This window comes from Ovis canadensis, chromosome 13 (assembly GCF_042477335.2).
Source record: "Ovis canadensis isolate MfBH-ARS-UI-01 breed Bighorn chromosome 13, ARS-UI_OviCan_v2, whole genome shotgun sequence".
Lineage (NCBI taxonomy): Eukaryota > Metazoa > Chordata > Mammalia > Artiodactyla > Bovidae > Ovis > Ovis canadensis.
In genome coordinates this window covers 8,292,938-8,315,845 of record NC_091257.1, presented here as the reverse complement: position 1 = coordinate 8,315,845, position 22,908 = coordinate 8,292,938, and positions in this window count along the sequence as shown.

Sequence of the window (22,908 nt, the reverse complement as noted above, 5' to 3'; positions counted from 1 at the left end):
GCGTGACACTGCTGCTACCGCTCTGGAGGAAAGCGCAAGTGCATGCCCGCATTCGAGACGAGGACTGACTCCCCTGGGGAGACTCCAGAAGTACCCCAAGATCCATGTCAGCACTGGAGAGGAATCCTCACGTTCCGGCCCCGACTCCACACAAGGTCTTAGGCCCCGGCATCGACGGGAGAGGAATCCCCAGAGGCCCCCGAGGAACTCGCATGGGGACTGGCCTTTCCTGAGGCCACCAGAGCGGGTCCCCGAGGTCCCTGTCGTAAGTGGAGAGCACCTGCCGCAACTCCAGAAAATCCAGGAGGTTTTGCCCTCCAGGCGAGATGAGGCCCATTTCCGCTGAGGCTTCTCGAGGCTAATCACATCTAACCACTGGAACTTCCAAAGGGTCCTTCACACCCTGGCTGCAACTCAAGAAGTTCCCCGACATACCCGTCTCCACTCGAGAGGAAGCACGTGGGGTCCCGCACACATCCAGGGGAGCCCCGTTTCCGCCTCCTAGCTCGAGATGAGGGATCCTTTCCCTGTTTCGTAGGGAAAGAATTCCCGGCGTTCCCATCGCATTTCAAGAGGAGGCGCTCTCCACAGGAAAGGCGAGAGGAACTCCAGGGTCATGCCACCATTCCAAGAGTCCCCCAGATGTGTCAGTCCATTCCAGAGGAACCTGTTTTCCCTGCACTGCCTTGACGTTCAAGCCGATGATCGACTCCCACCACGTGTGCCGTGGGACAGCCCTGTGGGAAAGCCTCGTGGGAAAGCCTCGTGGGAAAGACTAGAGGGAAAACCATAGATCCTTTGATCCACGCGGCCGACTGCGTGACACTGCTGCTACCTCTCTGGAGGAAAGCGCAAGTGCATGCCCGCATTCGAGACGAGGACTGACTCCCCTGGGGAGACTCCAGAAGTACCCCAAGATCCATGTCAGCACTGGAGAGGAATCCTCAGGTTCCGGCCCCGACTCCACACAACGTCTTAGGCCCCGGCATCGACGGGAGAGGAATCCCGAGAGGCCCCCGAGGAACTCGCATGGGGACTGGCCTTTCCTGAGGCCACCAGAGCGGGTCCCTGAGGTCCCCGTCGTAAGTCGAGAGCACCTGCCGCAACTCGAGAAAATCCAGGAGGTTTTGCCCTCCAGGCGAGATGAGGCCCATTTCCGCTGAGGCTTCTCGAGGCCAATCACATCTAACCACTGGAACTTCCAAAGGGTCCTTCACACCCTGGCTGCAACTCAAGAAGTTCCCCGACATACCCGTCTCCACTCGAGAGGAAGCACGTGGGGTCCCGGACACATGCAGGGGAGCCCCGTTTCCGCCTCCTAGCTCGAGATGAGGGATCCTTTCCCTGTTTCGTAGGGAAAGAATTCCCGGCGTTCCCGTCGCATTTGAAGAGGAGGCGCTCTCCACAGGAAAGGCGAGAGGAACTCCAGGGTCATGCCACAATTCCAAGAGTCCCCCAGATGTGTCAGTCCATTCCAGAGGAACCTGTTTTCCCTGCACTGCATTGACGTTCAAGCCGAGGATCGACTCCCACCACGTGTGCCGTGGGACAGCCCTGTGGGAAATCCTCGTGGGAAAGCCTCGTGGGAAAACTCGAGGGAAAACCATAGATCCTTTGATCCACGCGGCGGACTGCGTGACACTGCTGCTACCGCTCTGGAGGAAAGCGCAAGTGCATGCCCGCATTCGAGACGAGGACTGACTCCCCTGGGGAGACTCCAGAAGTACCCCAAGATCCATGTCAGCACTGGAGAGGAATCCTCAGGTTCCGGCCCCGACTCCACACAACGTCTTAGGCCCCGGCATCGATGGGAGAGGAATCCCGAGAGGCCCCCGAGGAACTCGCATGGGGACTGGCCTTTCCTGAGGTCACCAGAGCGGGTCCCCGAGGTCCCCGTCGTAAGTCGAGAGCACCTGCCGCAACTCGAGAAAATCCAGGAGGTTTTGCCCTCCAGGCGAGATGAGGCCCATTTCCGCTGAGGCTTCTCGAGGCTAATCACATCTAACCAATCGAACTTCCAAAGAGTCCTTCACATCCTTGCTGCAACTCATGAAGTTCCCCGACATACCCGTCTCCACTGGAGAGGAAGCACGTGGGGTACCGCACACATCCAGGGGAGCCCCGTTTCCGCCTCCTAGCTCGAGATGAGGGATCCTTTCCCTGTTTCTTAGGGAAAGAATTCCCGGCGTTCCCGTCGCATCTCAAGAGGAGGCGCTCTCCACAGGAGAGGCGAGACGAACTCCAGGGTCGTGCCACCATTCCAAGAGACGCCCAGATGTGTCATTCCATTACAGAGGAAACTGTTTTCCCTGCACTGCCTTGACGTTCAAGCCGAGGATCGACTCCCACCAAGTGTGCACGTGGGACAGCCCTGTGGGAAAGCCTCATGGGAAAGCCTCGTGGGAAAGACTCGAGAGAAAACCATAGATCCTTTGATCCACGCGGCGGACTGCGTGACACTGCTGCTACCGCTCTGGAGGAAAGTGCAACTGCATGCCCGCATTCGAGACGAGGACTGACTCCCCTGGGGAGACTCCAGAAGTACCCCAAGATCCATGTCAGCACTGGAGAGGAATCCTCAGGTTCCGGCCCCGACTCCACACAAGGTCTTAGGCCCCGGCATCGACGGGAGAGGAATCCCGAGAGGCCCCGAGGAACTCGCATGGGGACTGGCCTTTCCTGAGGCCACCAGAGCGGGTCCCTGAGGTCCCCGTCGTAAGTCGAGAGCACCTGCCGTAAGTCGAAAAAATCCAGGAGGTTTTGCCCTCCAGGCGAGATGAGGCCCATTTCCGCTGAGGCTTCTCGAGGCCAATCACATCTAACCACTGGAACTTACAAAGGGTCCTTCACACCCTTGCTGCAACTCAAGAAGTTCCCCGACATACCCGTCTGCACTCGAGAGGAAGCACGTGGTGTCCCGCACACATCCAGGGGAGCCCCGTTTCCGCCTCCTAGCTCGAGATGAGGGATCCTTTCCCTGTTTCTTAGGGAAAGAATTCCCGGCGTTCCCGTCGCATTTCAAGAGGAGGCGCTCTCCACAGGAAAGGCGAGAGGAACTCCAGGGTCGTGCCACCATTCCAAGAGTCCCCCAGATGTGTCAGTCCATTCCAGAGGAACCTGTTTTCCCTGCACTGCCTTGACGTTCAAGCCGAGGATCGACTCCCACCACGTGTGCACGTGGGACAGCCCTGTGGGAAAGCCTCGTGGGAAAGCCTCGTGGGAAAACTCGAGGGAAAACCATAGATCCTTTGATCCACGCGGCGGACTGCGTGACACTGCTGCTACCGCTCTGGAGGAAAGCGCAAGTGCATGCCCGCATTCGAGACGAGGACTGACTCCCCTGGGGAGACTCCAGAAGTACCCCAAGATCCATGTCAGCACTGGAGAGGAATCCTCAGGTTCCGGCCCCGACTCCACACAACGTCTTAGGCCCCGGCATCGATGGGAGAGGAATCCCGAGAGGCCCCCGAGGACTCGCATGGGGACTGGCCTTTCCTGAGGTCACCAGAGCGGGTCCCCGAGGTCCCCGTCGTAAGTCGAGAGCACATGCCGCAACTCGAGAAAATCCAGGAGGTTTTGCCCTCCAGGCGAGATGAGGCCCATTTCCGCTGTGGCTTCTCGAGGCTAATCACATCTAACCACTCGAACTTCCAAAGGGTCCTTCACACCCTTGCTGCAACTCATGAAGTTCCACGACATACCCGTCTCAACTCGAGAGGAAGCACGTGGGGTCCCGCACACATCCAGGGGAGCCCCGTTTCCGCCTCCTAGCTCGAGATGAGGGATCCTTTCCCTGTTTCTTAGGGAAAGAATTCCCGGCGTTCCCGTCGCATCTCAAGAGGAGGCGCTCTCCACAGGAGAGGCGAGAGGAACTCCAGGGTCGTGCCACCATTCCAAGAGACGCCGAGATGTGTCAGTCCATTACAAAGGAAACTGTTTTCCCTGCACTGCCTTGACGTTCAAGCCGACGATCGACTCCCACCACCTGTGCACGTGGTACAGCCCTGTGGGAAAGCCTCGTGGGAAAGCCTCGTGGGAAAGACTCGAGGGAAAACCATAGATCCTTTGATCCACGCGGAGGACTGCGTGACACTGCTGCTACCGCTCTAGAGGAAAGCGCAAGTGCATGCCCGCATTCGAGACGAGGACTGACTCCCCTGGGGAGACTCCAGAAGTACCCCAAGATCCATGTCAGCACTGGAGAGGAATCCGCAGGTTCCGGCCCCGACTCCACACAAGGTCTTAGGCCCCGGCATCGACGGGAGAGTAATCCCGAGAGGCCCCGAGGAATTCGCATGGGGACTGGCCTTTCCTGAGGCCACCAGAGCGGGTCCCTGAGGTCCCCGTTGTAAGTCGAGAGCACCTGCCGCAACTCGAGAAAATCCAGGAGGTTTTGCCCTCCAGGCGAGATGAGGCCCATTTCCGCTGAGGCTTCTCGAGGCGAATCACGTCTAACCACTGTAATTTCCAAAGGGTCCTTCACACCATTGCTGCAACTCAAGAAGTTCCCTGACATACCCGTCTCCACTCGAGAGGAAGCACGTGGGGTCCCGCACACATACAGGGGAGCCCCGTTTCCGCCTCCTAGCTCGAGATGAGGGATCCTTTCCTTGTTTATTAGGGAAAGAATTCCCGGCATTCCCGTCGCATCTCAAGAGGAGGCGCTCTCCACAGGAGAGGCGAGAGGAACTCCAGGGTCGTGCTACCATTCCAAGAGACGCCCAGATGTGTCAGTCCATTCCAGAGGAACCTGTTTTCCCTGCACTGCCTTGACGTTCAAGCCGAGGATCGACTCCCACCAAGTGTGCACGTGGGACAGCCCTGTGGGAAAGCCTCGGGGGAAAGCCTCGTGGGAAAGACTCGAGGGAAAACCATAGATCCTTTGATCCACGCGGCGGACTGCGTGACACTGCTGCTACCGCTCTGGAGGAAAGCGCAAGTGCATGCCCGCATTCGAGACGAGGACTGACTCCCCTTGGGAGACTCCAGAAGTACCCCAAGATCCATGTCAGCACTGGAGAGGAATCCTCAGGTTCCGGCCCTGACTCCACACAACGTCTTAGGCCCCGGCATCGATGGGAGAGGAATCCCGAGAGGCCCCCGAGGAACTCGCATGGGGACTGGCCTTTCCTGAGGTCACCAGAGCGGGTCCCCGAGGTCCCTGTCGTAAGTCGAGAGCACATGCCGCAACTCGAGAAAATCCAGGAGGTTTTGCCCTCCAGGCGAGATGAGGCCCATTTCCGCTGAGGCTTCTCGAGGCTAATCACATCTAACCACTGGAACTTCCAAAGGGTCCTTCACACTCTTGCTGCAACTCAAGAAGTTCCCCGACATACCCGTCTCAACTCGAGAGGAACCACGTGGGGTCCCGCACACATCCAGGGGAGCCCCGTTTCCGCCTCCTAGGTAGAGATGAGGGATCCTTTCCCTGTTTCTTAGGGAAAGAATTCCCGGCGTTCCCGTCGCATCTCAAGAGGAGGCGCTCTCCACAGGAGAGGCGAGAGGAACTCCAGGGTCGTGCCACCAGTCCAAGAGTCCCCCAGATGTGTCAGTCCATTCCAGAGAAACCTGTTTTCCCTGCACTGCCTTGACGTTCAAGCCGAGGATCGACTCCCACCACGTGTGCACGTGGGACAGCCCTGTGGGAAAGCCTCGTGGGAAAGCCTCGTGGGAAAGACTCGAGGGAAAACCATAGATCCTTTGATCCACGCGGCGAACTGCGTGACACTGCTGCTACCGCTCTGGAGGAAAGCGCAAGTGCATGACCGCATTCGAGACGAGGACTGACTCCTCTGGGGAGACTCCAGAAGTACCCCAAGATCCATGTCAGCACTGGAGAGGAATCCTCAGGTTCCGGCCCCGACTCCACACAAGGTCTTAGGCCCCGGCATCGACGGGAGAGGAATGCCGAGAGGCCCCCGAGGAACTCGCATGGGGACTGGCCTTTCCTGAGGCCAACAGAGCGGGTCCCTGAGGTCCCCGTCGTAAGTCGAGAGTACCTGCCGCAACTCGAGAAAATCCAGGAGGTTTTGCCCTCCAGGCGAGATGAGGCCCATTTCCGCTGAGGCTTCTCGAGGCTAATCACGTCTAACAACTGGAACTTTCAAAGGGTCCTTCACACCCTTACTGCAACTCAAGAAGTTCCCCGACATACCCATCTCCACTCGAGAGGAAGCACGTGGGGTCCCGCACACATCCAGGGGAGCCCCGTTTCCGCCTCCTAGCTCGAGATGAGGGATCCTTTCCCTGTTTTTTAGGGAAAGAATTCCCGGCGTTCCCGTCGCATCTCAAGAGGAGGCGTTCTCCACAGGAAAGGCGAGAGGAACTCCAGGGTCGTGGCACCATTCCAAGAGACCCCCAGATGTGTCAGTCCATTCCAGAGGAACCTGTTTTCCCTGCACTGCCTTGACGTTCAAGCCGAGGATCGTCTCCCACCACGTGTGCACGTGGGACAGCCCTGTGGGAAAGCCTCGTGGGAAAGACTCGAGGGAAAACCATAGATCCTTTCATCCACGCGGCGGACTGGGTGGCACTGCTGCTACCGCTCTGGAGGAAAGCGCAAGTGCATGCCCGCATTCGAGACGAGGACTGACTCCCCTGGGGAGACTCCAGAAGTACCCCAAGATCCATGTCAGCACTGGAGAGGAATCCTCAGGTTCTGGCCCCGACTCCACACAAGGTCTTAGGCCCCAGCATCGACGGGAGAGGAATCCCGAGAGGACCCGAGGAACTCGCATGGGGACTGGCCTTTCCTGAGGCCACCAGAGCGGGTCTCTGAGTTCCCCGTCGTAAGTCGAGAGTACCTGCCGCAACTCGAGAAAATCCAGGAGGTTTTGCTCTCCAGGCGAGATGAGGCCCATTTCCGCTGAGGCTTCTCGGGGCTAATCACTTCTAACCACTGGAACTTCCAAAGGGTCCTTCACACCATTGCTGCAACTCAAGAAGTTCCCCGACATACCCGTCTCCACTCGAGAGGAAGCACGTGGGGTCCCGCACACATCCAGGGGAGCCCCGTTTCCGACTCCTAGCTCGAGATGAGGGATCCTTTCCCTGTTTCGTAGGGAAAGAATTCCCGGCGTTCCCGTCGCATCTCAAGAGGAGGCGCTCTCCACAGGAAAGGCGAGAGGAACTCCAGGGTCGTGACACCATTCCAAGAGTCCCCCAGATGTGTCAGTCCATTCCAGAGGAACCTGTTTTCCCTGCACTGCCTTGACGTTCAAGCCGAGGATCCACTCCCACCACGTGTGCACGGGGGACAGCCCTGTAGGAAAGCCTCGTGGGAAAGCCTCGTGGGAAAGACACGAGGGAAAACAATAGATCATGTGATCCACGCGGCGGACTGCGGGACACTGCTGCTACCGCTCTGGAGGAAAGCGCAAGTGCATGCCCGCATTCGAGACGAGGACTGACTCCCCTAGGGAGACTCCAGAAGTACCCCAAGATCCATGTCAGCACTGGAGAGGAATCCTCAGGTTCCGGCCCCGACTCCACACACGGTCTTAGGCCCCGGCATCGACGGGAGAGGAATCCCGAGGGGCCCCCGAGGAACTCGCATGGGGACAGGCCTTTCCTGAGGCCACCAGAGCGGGTCCCTGAGGTCCCCGTCGTAAGTCGAGAGCACCTGCCGCAACTGGAGAAAATCCAGGAGGTTTTGCCCTCCAGGCGAGATGAGGCCCATTTCCGCTGAGGCTTCTCGAGGCTAATCACGTCTAATCACTGGAACTTCCAAAGGGTCCTTCACACCCTTGCTGCAACTCAAGAAGTTCCCCGACATACTCGTCTGCACTCGAGAGGAAGCACGTGGGGTCCCGCACACATCCAGGGGAGCCCCGTTTCCGCCTCCTAGCTCGAGATGAGGGATCCTTTCCCTGTTTCGTAGGGAAAGAATTCCCGGCGTTCCCGTCGCATCTCAAGAGGAGGCGCTCTCCACAGGAAAGGCGAGAGGAACTCCAGGGTCGTGCCACCATTCCAAGAGTCCCCCAGATGTGTCAGTCCATTCCAGAGGAACCTTTTTTCCCTGCACTGCCTTGACGTTCAAGCCGAGGATCGAGTCCCACCACGTGTGCACGTGGGACAGCCCTGTGGAAAGCCTCGTGGGAAAGCCTCGTGGGAAAGACTCGAGGGAAAACTATAGATCCTTTGATCCACGCGGCGGACTGCGTGACACTGCTGCTACCGCTCTGGAGGAAAGCGCAAGTGCATGCCCGCATTCGAGACGAGGACTGACTCCCCTGGGGAGACTCCAGAAGTACCCCAAGATCCATGTCAGCACTGGAGAGGAATCCTCAGGTCCCGGCCCCGACTCCACAAAAGGTCTTAGGCCCCGGCATCGACGGGAGAGGAATCCCCAGAGGCCCCCGAGGAACTCGCATGGGGACTGGCCTTTCCTGAGGTCACCAGAGCGGGTCCCTGAGGTCCCCGTCGTAAGTCGAGAGCACCTGCCGCAACTCGAGAAAATCCAGGAGATTTTGCCCTCCAGGCGAGATGAAGCCCATTTCCGCTGAGGCTTCTCGAGGCTAATCACATCTAACCACTGGAACTTCCAAAGGGTCCTTCACACCCTTGCTGCAACTCTAGAAGTTCCCCGACATACCCGTCTCCACTCGAGAGGAAGCACGAGGGTCCCGCACACATCCAGGGTAGCCCCGTTTCCACCTCCTAGCTCGAGATGAGGGATCCTTTCCCTGTTTCTTAGGGAAAGAATTCCCGGCGTTCCCGTCGCATCTCAAGAGGAGGCGCTCCCACAGGAAAGGCGAGAGGAACTCCAGGGTCGTGCCACCATTCCAAGAGACCCCATATGTGTCAGTCCATTCCAGAGGAACCTGTTTTCCCTGCACTGCCTTGACGTTCAAGCCGAGGATCGACTCCCACCACGTGTGCTCGTGGGACAGCCCTGTGGGAAAGCCTCGTGGGAAAGCCTCGTGGGAAAGACTCGAGGGAAAACCATAGATCCTTTGTTCCACACGGCGGTCTGCGTGACACTGCTGCTACCGCTCTGGAGGAAAGCGCAAGTGCATGCCCGCATTGGAGACGAGGACTGACTCCCCTGGGGAGACTCCAGAAGTACCCCAAGATCCATGTCAGCACTGGAGAGGAATCCTCAGGTTCCGGCCCCGACTCCACACAAGGTCTTAGGCCCCAGCATCGACGGGAGAGGAATCCCGAGAGGACCCGAAGAACTCGCATGGGGACTGGCCTTTCCTGAGTCCACGAGAGCGGGTCTCTGAGTTCCCCGTCGTAAGTCGAGAGCACCTGCCCCAACTCGAGAAAACCCAGGAGATTTTGCTCTCCAGGCGAGATGAGGCCCATTTCCGCTGAGGCTTCTCCAGGCTAATCACTTCTAACCACTGGAACTTCCAAAGGGTCCTTCACACCCTTGCTGTAACTCAAGAAGTTCCCCGACATACCCTTCTCCACTCGAGAGGAAGCACGTGGCGTCCCGCACACATCCAGGGGAGCCCCGTTTCCGCCTCCTACCTCGAGATGAGGGATCCTTTCCCTGTTTCGTAGGGAAAGAATTCCCGGCGTTCCCGTAGCATCTCAAGAGGAGACGCTCTCCACAGGAAAGGCGAGAGGAACTCCAGGGTCGTGCCACCATTCCAAGAGTCCCCCAGATGTGTCAGTCCATTCCAGAGGAACATGTTTTCCCTGCACTGCCTTGACGTTCAAGCCGAGGATCGACTCCCACCACGTGTGCACGTGGGACAGCCCTGTGGGAAAGACTCGAGGGAAAACCATAGATCCTTTGATCCATGCGGCAGACTGCGTGACACTGCTGCTACCGCTCTGGAGGAAAGCGCAAGTGCATGCCCGCATTCGAGCAGAGGAATGACTCCCCTGGGGAGACTCCAGAAGTACCCCAAGATCCATGTCAGCACTGGAGAGGAATCCTCAGGTTCCGGCCCCGACTCCACACAAGGTCTTAGGCCCCGGCATCGACGGGAGAGGAATCCCGAGAGGCCCCCGAGGAACTCGCATGGGGACTGGCCTTTCCTGAGGCCACCAGAGCGGGTCCCTGAGGTCCCCGTCGTAAGTCGAGAGCACCTGCCGCAACTCGAGAAAATCCAGGAGGTTTTGCCCTCCAGGCGAGATGAGGCCCATTTCCGCTGAGGCTTCTCGAGGCTAATCACGTCTAACCACTGGAACTTCCAAAGGGTCCTTCACACCCTTGCTGCAACTCAAGAAGTTCCCCGACATACCCGTCTCCACTCGAGAGGAAGCACGTGGGGTCCCGCACACATCCAGGGGAGCCCCGTTTCCGCCTCCTAGCTCGAGATGAGGGATCCTTTCCCTGTTTCGTAGGGAAAATATTCCCGGCATTCCCGTCGCATCTCAAGAGGAGGCGCTCTCCACAGGAAAGGCGAGAGGAACTCCAGGGTCGTGCCACCATTCCAAGAGTCCCCCAGATGTGTCAGTCCATTCCAGAGGAACCTGTTTTCCCTGCACTGCCTTGACGTTCAAGCCGAGGATCGACTCCCACCACGTGTGCACGTGGGACAGCCCTGTGGGAAAGCCTCGTGGGAAAGCCTCGTGGGAAAGACTCGAGGGAAAACCATAGATCCTTTGATCCACGCGGCGGACTGCGTGACACTGCTGCTACCGCTCTGGAGGAAAGCGCAAGTGCATGCCCGCATTCGAGACGAGGACTGACTCCCCTGGGGAGACTCCAGAAGTACCCCAAGATCCATGTCAGCACTGGAGAGGAATCCTCACGTTCCGGCCCCGACTCCACACAAGGTCTTAGGCCCCGGCATCGACGGGAGAGGAATCCCCAGAGGCCCCCGAGGAACTCGCATGGGGACTGGCCTTTCCTGAGGCCACCAGAGCGGGTCCCCGAGGTCCCTGTCGTAAGTGGAGAGCACCTGCCGCAACTCCAGAAAATCCAGGAGGTTTTGCCCTCCAGGCGAGATGAGGCCCATTTCCGCTGAGGCTTCTCGAGGCTAATCACGTCTAACCACTGGAACTTCCAAAGGGTCCTTCACACCCTGGCTGCAACTCAAGAAGTTCCCCGACATACCCGTCTCCACTCGAGAGGAAGCACGTGGGGTCCCGCACACATCCAGGGGAGCCCCGTTTCCGCCTCCTAGCTCCAGATGAGGGATCCTTTCCCTGTTTCGTAGGGAAAGAATTCCCGGCGTTCCCATCGCATTTCAAGAGGAGGCGCTCTCCACAGGAAAGGCGAGAGGAACTCCAGGGTCATGCCACCATTCCAAGAGTCCCCCAGATGTGTCAGTCCATTCCAGAGGAACCTGTTTTCCCTGCACTGCCTTGACGTTCAAGCCGATGATCGACTCCCACCACGTGTGCCGTGGGACAGCCCTGTGGGAAAGCCTCGTGGGAAAGCCTCGTGGGAAAGACTAGAGGGAAAACCATAGATCCTTTGATCCACGCGGCCGACTGCGTGACACTGCTGCTACCTCTCTGGAGGAAAGCGCAAGTGCATGCCCGCATTCGAGACGAGGACTGACTCCCCTGGGGAGACTCCAGAAGTACCCCAAGATCCATGTCAGCACTGGAGAGGAATCCTCAGGTTCCGGCCCCGACTCCACACAACGTCTTAGGCCCCGGCATCGATGGGAGAGGAATCCCGAGAGGCCCCCGAGGAACTCGCATGGGGACTGGCCTTTCCTGAGGCCACCAGAGCGGGTCCCCGAGGTCCCCGTCGTAAGTCGAGAGCACCTGCCGCAACTCGAGAAAATCCAGGAGGTTTTGCCCTCCAGGCGAGATGAGGCCCATTTCCGCTGAGGCTTCTCGAGGCTAATCACATCTAACCAATCGAACTTCCAAAGAGTCCTTCACATCCTTGCTGCAACTCATGAAGTTCCCCGACATACCCGTCTCCACTGGAGAGGAAGCACGTGGGGTACCGCACACATCCAGGGGAGCCCCGTTTCCGCCTCCTAGCTCGAGATGAGGGATCCTTTCCCTGTTTCTTAGGGAAAGAATTCCCGGCGTTCCCGTCGCATCTCAAGAGGAGGCGCTCTCCACAGGAGAGGCGAGACGAACTCCAGGGTCGTGCCACCATTCCAAGAGACGCCCAGATGTGTCATTCCATTACAGAGGAAACTGTTTTCCCTGCACTGCCTTGACGTTCAAGCCGAGGATCGACTCCCACCAAGTGTGCACGTGGGACAGCCCTGTGGGAAAGCCTCATGGGAAAGCCTCGTGGGAAAGACTCGAGGGAAAACCATAGATCCTTTGATCCACGCGGCGGACTGCGTGACACTGCTGCTACCGCTCTGGAGGAAAGCGCAACTGCATGCCCGCATTCGAGACGAGGACTGACTCCCCTGGGGAGACTCCAGAAGTACCCCAAGATCCATGTCAGCACTGGAGAGGAATCCTCAGGTTCCGGCCCTGACTCCACACAACGTCTTAGGCCCCGGCATCGATGGGAGAGGAATCCCGAGAGGCCCCCGAGGAACTCGCATGGGGACTGGCCTTTCCTGAGGTCACCAGAGCGGGTCCCCGAGGTCCCTGTCGTAAGTCGAGAGCACATGCCGCAACTCGAGAAAATCCAGGAGGTTTTGCCCTCCAGGCGAGATGAGGCCCATTTCCGCTGAGGCTTCTCGAGGCTAATCACATCTAACCACTGGAACTTCCAAAGGGTCCTTCACACTCTTGCTGCAACTCAAGAAGTTCCCCGACATACCCGTCTCAACTCGAGAGGAACCACGTGGGGTCCCGCACACATCCAGGGGAGCCCCGTTTCCGCCTCCTAGGTAGAGATGAGGGATCCTTTCCCTGTTTCTTAGGGAAAGAATTCCCGGCGTTCCCGTCGCATCTCAAGAGGAGGCGCTCTCCACAGGAGAGGCGAGAGGAACTCCAGGGTCGTGCCACCAGTCCAAGAGTCCCCCAGATGTGTCAGTCCATTCCAGAGAAACCTGTTTTCCCTGCACTGCCTTGACGTTCAAGCCGAGGATCGACTCCCACCACGTGTGCACGTGGGACAGCCCTGTGGGAAAGCCTCGTGGGAAAGCCTCGTGGGAAAGACTCGAGGGAAAACCATAGATCCTTTGATCCACGCGGCGAACTGCGTGACACTGCTGCTACCGCTCTGGAGGAAAGCGCAAGTGCATGACCGCATTCGAGACGAGGACTGACTCCTCTGGGGAGACTCCAGAAGTACCCCAAGATCCATGTCAGCACTGGAGAGGAATCCTCAGGTTCCGGCCCCGACTCCACACAAGGTCTTAGGCCCCGGCATCGACGGGAGAGGAATGCCGAGAGGCCCCCGAGGAACTCGCATGGGGACTGGCCTTTCCTGAGGCCAACAGAGCGGGTCCCTGAGGTCCCCGTCGTAAGTCGAGAGTACCTGCCGCAACTCGAGAAAATCCAGGAGGTTTTGCCCTCCAGGCGAGATGAGGCCCATTTCCGCTGAGGCTTCTCGAGGCTAATCACGTCTAACAACTGGAACTTTCAAAGGGTCCTTCACACCCTTACTGCAACTCAAGAAGTTCCCCGACATACCCATCTCCACTCGAGAGGAAGCACGTGGGGTCCCGCACACATCCAGGGGAGCCCCGTTTCCGCCTCCTAGCTCGAGATGAGGGATCCTTTCCCTGTTTTTTAGGGAAAGAATTCCCGGCGTTCCCGTCGCATCTCAAGAGGAGGCGTTCTCCACAGGAAAGGCGAGAGGAACTCCAGGGTCGTGGCACCATTCCAAGAGACCCCCAGATGTGTCAGTCCATTCCAGAGGAACCTGTTTTCCCTGCACTGCCTTGACGTTCAAGCCGAGGATCGTCTCCCACCACGTGTGCACGTGGGACAGCCCTCGTGGGAAAGCCTCGTGGGAAAGACTCGAGGGAAAACCATAGATCCTTTCATCCACGCGGCGGACTGGGTGGCACTGCTGCTACCGCTCTGGAGGAAAGCGCAAGTGCATGCCCGCATTCGAGACGAGGACTGACTCCCCTGGGGAGACTCCAGAAGTACCCCAAGATCCATGTCAGCACTGGAGAGGAATCCTCAGGTTCTGGCCCCGACTCCACACAAGGTCTTAGGCCCCAGCATCGACGGGAGAGGAATCCCGAGAGGACCCGAGGAACTCGCATGGGGACTGGCCTTTCCTGAGGCCACCAGAGCGGGTCTCTGAGTTCCCCGTCGTAAGTCGAGAGTACCTGCCGCAACTCGAGAAAATCCAGGAGGTTTTGCTCTCCAGGCGAGATGAGGCCCATTTCCGCTGAGGCTTCTCGGGGCTAATCACTTCTAACCACTGGAACTTCCAAAGGGTCCTTCACACCATTGCTGCAACTCAAGAAGTTCCCCGACATACCCGTCTCCACTCGAGAGGAAGCACGTGGGGTCCCGCACACATCCAGGGGAGCCCCGTTTCCGACTCCTAGCTCGAGATGAGGGATCCTTTCCCTGTTTCGTAGGGAAAGAATTCCCGGCGTTCCCGTCGCATCTCAAGAGGAGGCGCTCTCCACAGGAAAGGCGAGAGGAACTCCAGGGTCGTGACACCATTCCAAGAGTCCCCCAGATGTGTCAGTCCATTCCAGAGGAACCTGTTTTCCCTGCACTGCCTTGACGTTCAAGCCGAGGATCCACTCCCACCACGTGTGCACGGGGGACAGCCCTGTAGGAAAGCCTCGTGGGAAAGCCTCGTGGGAAAGACACGAGGGAAAACAATAGATCATGTGATCCACGCGGCGGACTGCGGGACACTGCTGCTACCGCTCTGGAGGAAAGCGCAAGTGCATGCCCGCATTCGAGACGAGGACTGACTCCCCTAGGGAGACTCCAGAAGTACCCCAAGATCCATGTCAGCACTGGAGAGGAATCCTCAGGTTCCGGCCCCGACTCCACACACGGTCTTAGGCCCCGGCATCGACGGGAGAGGAATCCCGAGGGGCCCCCGAGGAACTCGCATGGGGACAGGCCTTTCCTGAGGCCACCAGAGCGGGTCCCTGAGGTCCCCGTCGTAAGTCGAGAGCACCTGCCGCAACTGGAGAAAATCCAGGAGGTTTTGCCCTCCAGGCGAGATGAGGCCCATTTCCGCTGAGGCTTCTCGAGGCTAATCACGTCTAATCACTGGAACTTCCAAAGGGTCCTTCACACCCTTGCTGCAACTCAAGAAGTTCCCCGACATACTCGTCTGCACTCGAGAGGAAGCACGTGGGGTCCCGCACACATCCAGGGGAGCCCCGTTTCCGCCTCCTAGCTCGAGATGAGGGATCCTTTCCCTGTTTCGTAGGGAAAGAATTCCCGGCGTTCCCGTCGCATCTCAAGAGGAGGCGCTCTCCACAGGAAAGGCGAGAGGAACTCCAGGGTCGTGCCACCATTCCAAGAGTCCCCCAGATGTGTCAGTCCATTCCAGAGGAACCTTTTTTCCCTGCACTGCCTTGACGTTCAAGCCGAGGATCGAGTCCCACCACGTGTGCACGTGGGACAGCCCTGTGGAAAGCCTCGTGGGAAAGCCTCGTGGGAAAGACTCGAGGGAAAACTATAGATCCTTTGATCCACGCGGCGGACTGCGTGACACTGCTGCTACCGCTCTGGAGGAAAGCGCAAGTGCATGCCCGCATTCGAGACGAGGACTGACTCCCCTGGGGAGACTCCAGAAGTACCCCAAGATCCATGTCAGCACTGGAGAGGAATCCTCAGGTCCCGGCCCCGACTCCACAAAAGGTCTTAGGCCCCGGCATCGACGGGAGAGGAATCCCCAGAGGCCCCCGAGGAACTCGCATGGGGACTGGCCTTTCCTGAGGTCACCAGAGCGGGTCCCTGAGGTCCCCGTCGTAAGTCGAGAGCACCTGCCGCAACTCGAGAAAATCCAGGAGATTTTGCCCTCCAGGCGAGATGAAGCCCATTTCCGCTGAGGCTTCTCGAGGCTAATCACATCTAACCACTGGAACTTCCAAAGGGTCCTTCACACCCTTGCTGCAACTCTAGAAGTTCCCCGACATACCCGTCTCCACTCGAGAGGAAGCACGAGGGTCCCGCACACATCCAGGGTAGCCCCGTTTCCACCTCCTAGCTCGAGATGAGGGATCCTTTCCCTGTTTCGTAGGGAAAGAATTCCCGGCGTTCCCGTCGCATCTCAAGAGGAGGCGCTCCCACAGGAAAGGCGAGAGGAACTCCAGGGTCGTGCCACCATTCCAAGAGACCCCATATGTGTCAGTCCATTCCAGAGGAACCTGTTTTCCCTGCACTGCCTTGACGTTCAAGCCGAGGATCGACTCCCACCACGTGTGCTCGTGGGACAGCCCTGTGGGAAAGCCTCGTGGGAAAGCCTCGTGGGAAAGACTCGAGGGAAAACCATAGATCCTTTGTTCCACACGGCGGTCTGCGTGACACTGCTGCTACCGCTCTGGAGGAAAGCGCAAGTGCATGCCCGCATTGGAGACGAGGACTGACTCCCCTGGGGAGACTCCAGAAGTACCCCAAGATCCATGTCCGCACTGGAGAGGAATCCTCAGGTTCCGGCCCCGACTCCACACAAGGTCTTAGGCCCCAGCATCGACGGGAGAGGAATCCCGAGAGGACCCGAAGAACTCGCATGGGGACTGGCCTTTCCTGAGTCCACGAGAGCGGGTCTCTGAGTTCCCCGTCGTAAGTCGAGAGCACCTGCCCCAACTCGAGAAAACCCAGGAGATTTTGCTCTCCAGGCGAGATGAGGCCCATTTCCGCTGAGGCTTCTCCAGGCTAATCACTTCTAACCACTGGAACTTCCAAAGGGTCCTTCACACCCTTGCTGTAACTCAAGAAGTTCCCCGACATACCCTTCTCCACTCGAGAGGAAGCACGTGGCGTCCCGCACACATCCAGGGGAGCCCCGTTTCCGCCTCCTACCTCGAGATGAGGGATCCTTTCCCTGTTTCGTAGGGAAAGAATTCCCGGCGTTCCCGTAGCATCTCAAGAGGAGACGCTCTCCACAGGAAAGGCGAGAGGAACTCCAGGGTCGTGCCACCATTCCAAGAGTCCCCCAGATGTGTCAGTCCATTCCAGAGGAACATGTTTTCCCTGCACTGCCTTGACGTTCAAGCCGAGGATCGACTCCCACCACGTGTGCACGTGGGACAGCCCTGTGGGAAAGACTCGAGGGAAAACCATAGATCCTTTGATCCATGCGGCAGACTGCGTGACACTGCTGCTACCGCTCTGGAGGAAAGCGCAAGTGCATGCCTGCATTCGAGCAGAGGAATGACTCCCCTGGGGAGACTCCAGAAGTACCCCAAGATCCATGTCAGCACTGGAGAGGAATCCTCAGGTTCCGGCCCCGACTCCACACAAGGTCTTAGGCCCCGGCATCGACGGGAGAGGAATCCCGAGAGGCCCCCGAGGAACTCGCATGGGGACTGGCCTTTCCTGAGGCCACCAGAGCGGGTCCCTGAGGTCCCCGTCGTAAGTCGAGAGCACCTGCCGCAACTCGAGAAAATCCAGGAGGTTTTGCCCTCCAGGCGAGATGAGGCCCATTTCCGCTGAGGCTTCTCGAGGCTAATCACGTCTAACCACTGGAACTTCCAAAGGGTCCTTCACACCCTTGCTGCAACTCAAGAAGTTCCCCGACATACCCGTCTCCACTCGAGAGGAAGCACGTGGGGTCCCGCACACATCCAGGGGAGCCCCGTTTCCGCCTCCTAGCTCGAGATGAGGGATCCTTTCCCTGTTTCGTAGGGAAAGAATTCCCGGCATTCCCGTCGCATCTCAAGAGGAGGCGCTCTCCACAGGAAAGGCGAGAGGAACTCCAGGGTCGTGCCACCATTCCAAGAGTCCCCCAGATGTGTCAGTCCATTCCAGAGGAACCTGTTTTCCCTGCACTGCCTTGACGTTCAAGCCGAGGATCGACTCCCACCACGTGTGCACGTGGGACAGCCCTGTGGGAAAGCCTCGTGGGAAAGCCTCGTGGGAAAGACTCGAGGGAAAACCATAGATCCTTTGATCCACGCGGCGGACTGCGTGACACTGCTGCTACCGCTCTGGAGGAAAGCGCAAGTGCATGCCCGCATTCGAGACGAGGACTGACTCCCCTGGGGAGACTCCAGAAGTACCCCAAGATCCATGTCAGCACTGGAGAGGAATCCTCACGTTCCGGCCCCGACTCCACACAAGGTCTTAGGCCCCGGCATCGACGGGAGAGGAATCCCCAGAGGCCCCCGAGGAACTCGCATGGGGACTGGCCTTTCCTGAGGCCACCAGAGCGGGTCCCCGAGGTCCCTGTCGTAAGTGGAGAGCACCTGCCGCAACTCCAGAAAATCCAGGAGGTTTTGCCCTCCAGGCGAGATGAGGCCCATTTCCGCTGAGGCTTCTCGAGGCTAATCACGTCTAACCACTGGAACTTCCAAAGGGTCCTTCACACCCTGGCTGCAACTCAAGAAGTTCCCCGACATACCCGTCTCCACTCGAGAGGAAGCACGTGGGGTCCCGCACACATCCAGGGGAGCCCCGTTTCCGCCTCCTAGCTCCAGATGAGGGATCCTTTCCCTGTTTCGTAGGGAAAGAATTCCCGGCGTTCCCATCGCATTTCAAGAGGAGGCGCTCTCCACAGGAAAGGCGAGAGGAACTCCAGGGTCATGCCACCATTCCAAGAGTCCCCCAGATGTGTCAGTCCATTCCAGAGGAACCTGTTTTCCCTGCACTGCCTTGACGTTCAAGCCGATGATCGACTCCCACCACGTGTGCCGTGGGACAGCCCTGTGGGAAAGCCTCGTGGGAAAGCCTCGTGGGAAAGACTAGAGGGAAAACCATAGATCCTTTGATCCACGCGGCCGACTGCGTGACACTGCTGCTACCTCTCTGGAGGAAAGCGCAAGTGCATGCCCGCATTCGAGACGAGGACTGACTCCCCTGGGGAGACTCCAGAAGTACCCCAAGATCCATGTCAGCACTGGAGAGGAATCCTCAGGTTCCGGCCCCGACTCCACACAACGTCTTAGGCCCCGGCATCGATGGGAGAGGAATCCCGAGAGGCCCCCGAGGAACTCGCATGGGGACTGGCCTTTCCTGAGGCCACCAGAGCGGGTCCCCGAGGTCCCCGTCGTAAGTCGAGAGCACCTGCCGCAACTCGAGAAAATCCAGGAGGTTTTGCCCTCCAGGCGAGATGAGGCCCATTTCCGCTGAGGCTTCTCGAGGCTAATCACATCTAACCAATCGAACTTCCAAAGAGTCCTTCACATCCTTGCTGCAACTCATGAAGTTCCCCGACATACCCGTCTCCACTGGAGAGGAAGCACGTGGGGTACCGCACACATCCAGGGGAGCCCCGTTTCCGCCTCCTAGCTCGAGATGAGGGATCCTTTCCCTGTTTCTTAGGGAAAGAATTCCCGGCGTTCCCGTCGCATCTCAAGAGGAGGCGCTCTCCACAGGAGAGGCGAGACGAACTCCAGGGTCGTGCCACCATTCCAAGAGACGCCCAGATGTGTCATTCCATTACAGAGGAAACTGTTTTCCCTGCACTGCCTTGACGTTCAAGCCGAGGATCGACTCCCACCAAGTGTGCACGTGGGACAGCCCTGTGGGAAAGCCTCATGGGAAAGCCTCGTGGGAAAGACTCGAGGGAAAACCATAGATCCTTTGATCCACGCGGCGGACTGCGTGACACTGCTGCTACCGCTCTGGAGGAAAGCGCAACTGCATGCCCGCATTCGAGACGAGGACTGACTCCCCTGGGGAGACTCCAGAAGTACCCCAAGATCCATGTCAGCACTGGAGAGGAATCCTCAGGTTCCGGCCCCGACTCCACACAAGGTCTTAGGCCCCGGCATCGACGGGAGAGGAATCCCGAGAGGCCCCCGAGGAACTCGCATGGGGACTGGCCTTTCCTGAGGCCACCAGAGCGGGTCCCTGAGGTCCCCGTCGTAAGTCGAGAGCACCTGCCGTAAGTCGAAAAAATCCAGGAGGTTTTGCCCTCCAGGCGAGATGAGGCCCATTTCCGCTGAGGCTTCTCGAGGCCAATCACATCTAACCACTGGAACTTACAAAGGGTCCTTCACACCCTTGCTGCAACTCAAGAAGTTCCCCGACATACCCGTCTGCACTCGAGAGGAAGCACGTGGTGTCCCGCACACATCCAGGGGAGCTCCGTTTCCGCCTCCTAGCTCGAGATGAGGGATCCTTTCCCTGTTTCTTAGGGAAAGAATTCCCGGCGTTCCCGTCGCATTTCAAGAGGAGGCGCTCTCCACAGGAAAGGCGAGAGGAACTCCAGGGTCGTGCCACCATTCCAAGAGTCCCCCAGATGTGTCAGTCCATTCCAGAGGAACCTGTTTTCCCTGCACTGCCTTGACGTTCAAGCCGAGGATCGACTCCCACCACGTGTGCACGTGGGACAGCCCTGTGGGAAAGCCTCGTGGGAAAGCCTCGTGGGAAAACTCGAGGGAAAACCATAGATCCTTTGATCCACGCGGCGGACTGCGTGACACTGCTGCTACCGCTCTGGAGGAAAGCGCAAGTGCATGCCCGCATTCGAGACGAGGACTGACTCCCCTGGGGAGACTCCAGAAGTACCCCAAGATCCATGTCAGCACTGGAGAGGAATCCTCAGGTTCCGGCCCCGACTCCACACAACGTCTTAGGCCCCGGCATCGATGGGAGAGGAATCCCGAGAGGCCCCCGAGGACTCGCATGGGGACTGGCCTTTCCTGAGGTCACCAGAGCGGGTCCCCGAGGTCCCCGTCGTAAGTCGAGAGCACATGCCGCAACTCGAGAAAATCCAGGAGGTTTTGCCCTCCAGGCGAGATGAGGCCCATTTCCGCTGTGGCTTCTCGAGGCTAATCACATCTAACCACTCGAACTTCCAAAGGGTCCTTCACACCCTTGCTGCAACTCATGAAGTTCCACGACATACCCGTCTCAACTCGAGAGGAAGCACGTGGGGTCCCGCACACATCCAGGGGAGCCCCGTTTCCGCCTCCTAGCTCGAGATGAGGGATCCTTTCCCTGTTTCTTAGGGAAAGAATTCCCGGCGTTCCCGTCGCATCTCAAGAGGAGGCGCTCTCCACAGGAGAGGCGAGAGGAACTCCAGGGTCGTGCCACCATTCCAAGAGACGCCGAGATGTGTCAGTCCATTACAAAGGAAACTGTTTTCCCTGCACTGCCTTGACGTTCAAGCCGACGATCGACTCCCACCACCTGTGCACGTGGTACAGCCCTGTGGGAAAGCCTCGTGGGAAAGCCTCGTGGGAAAGACTCGAGGGAAAACCATAGATCCTTTGATCCACGCGGAGGACTGCGTGACACTGCTGCTACCGCTCTAGAGGAAAGCGCAAGTGCATGCCCGCATTCGAGACGAGGACTGACTCCCCTGGGGAGACTCCAGAAGTACCCCAAGATCCATGTCAGCACTGGAGAGGAATCCGCAGTTTCCGGCCCCGACTCCACACAAGGTCTTAGGCCCCGGCATCGACGGGAGAGTAATCTCGAGAGGCCCCGAGGAATTCGCATGGGGACTGGCCTTTCCTGAGGCCACCAGAGCGGGTCCCTGAGGTCCCCGTTGTAAGTCGAGAGCACCTGCCGCAACTCGAGAAAATCCAGGAGGTTTTGCCCTCCAGGCGAGATGAGGCCCATTTCCGCTGAGGCTTCTCGAGGCGAATCACGTCTAACCACTGTAATTTCCAAAGGGTCCTTCACACCATTGCTGCAACTCAAGAAGTTCCCTGACATACCCGTCTCCACTCGAGAGGAAGCACGTGGGGTCCCGCACACATACAGGGGAGCCCCGTTTCCGCCTCCTAGCTCGAGATGAGGGATCCTTTCCTTGTTTATTAGGGAAAGAATTCCCGGCATTCCCGTCGCATCTCAAGAGGAGGCGCTCTCCACAGGAGAGGCGAGAGGAACTCCAGGGTCGTGCTACCATTCCAAGAGACGCCCAGATGTGTCAGTCCATTCCAGAGGAACCTGTTTTCCCTGCACTGCCTTGACGTTCAAGCCGAGGATCGACTCCCACCAAGTGTGCACGTGGGACAGCCCTGTGGGAAAGCCTCGGGGGAAAGCCTCGTGGGAAAGACTCGAGGGAAAACCATAGATCCTTTGATCCACGCGGCGGACTGCGTGACACTGCTGCTACCGCTCTGGAGGAAAGCGCAAGTGCATGCCCGCATTCGAGACGAGGACTGACTCCCCTTGGGAGACTCCAGAAGTACCCCAAGATCCATGTCAGCACTGGAGAGGAATCCTCAGGTTCCGGCCCTGACTCCACACAACGTCTTAGGCCCCGGCATCGATGGGAGAGGAATCCCGAGAGGCCCCCGAGGAACTCGCATGGGGACTGGCCTTTCCTGAGGTCACCAGAGCGGGTCCCCGAGGTCCCTGTCGTAAGTCGAGAGCACATGCCGCAACTCGAGAAAATCCAGGAGGTTTTGCCCTCCAGGCGAGATGAGGCCCATTTCCGCTGAGGCTTCTCGAGGCTAATCACATCTAACCACTGGAACTTCCAAAGGGTCCTTCACACTCTTGCTGCAACTCAAGAAGTTCCCCGACATACCCGTCTCAACTCGAGAGGAACCACGTGGGGTCCCGCACACATCCAGGGGAGCCCCGTTTCCGCCTCCTAGGTAGAGATGAGGGATCCTTTCCCTGTTTCTTAGGGAAAGAATTCCCGGCGTTCCCGTCGCATCTCAAGAGGAGGCGCTCTCCACAGGAGAGGCGAGAGGAACTCCAGGGTCGTGCCACCAGTCCAAGAGTCCCCCAGATGTGTCAGTCCATTCCAGAGAAACCTGTTTTCCCTGCACTGCCTTGACGTTCAAGCCGAGGATCGACTCCCACCACGTGTGCACGTGGGACAGCCCTGTGGGAAAGCCTCGTGGGAAAGCCTCGTGGGAAAGACTCGAGGGAAAACCATAGATCCTTTGATCCACGCGGCGAACTGCGTGACACTGCTGCTACCGCTCTGGAGGAAAGCGCAAGTGCATGACCGCATTCGAGACGAGGACTGACTCCTCTGGGGAGACTCCAGAAGTACCCCAAGATCCA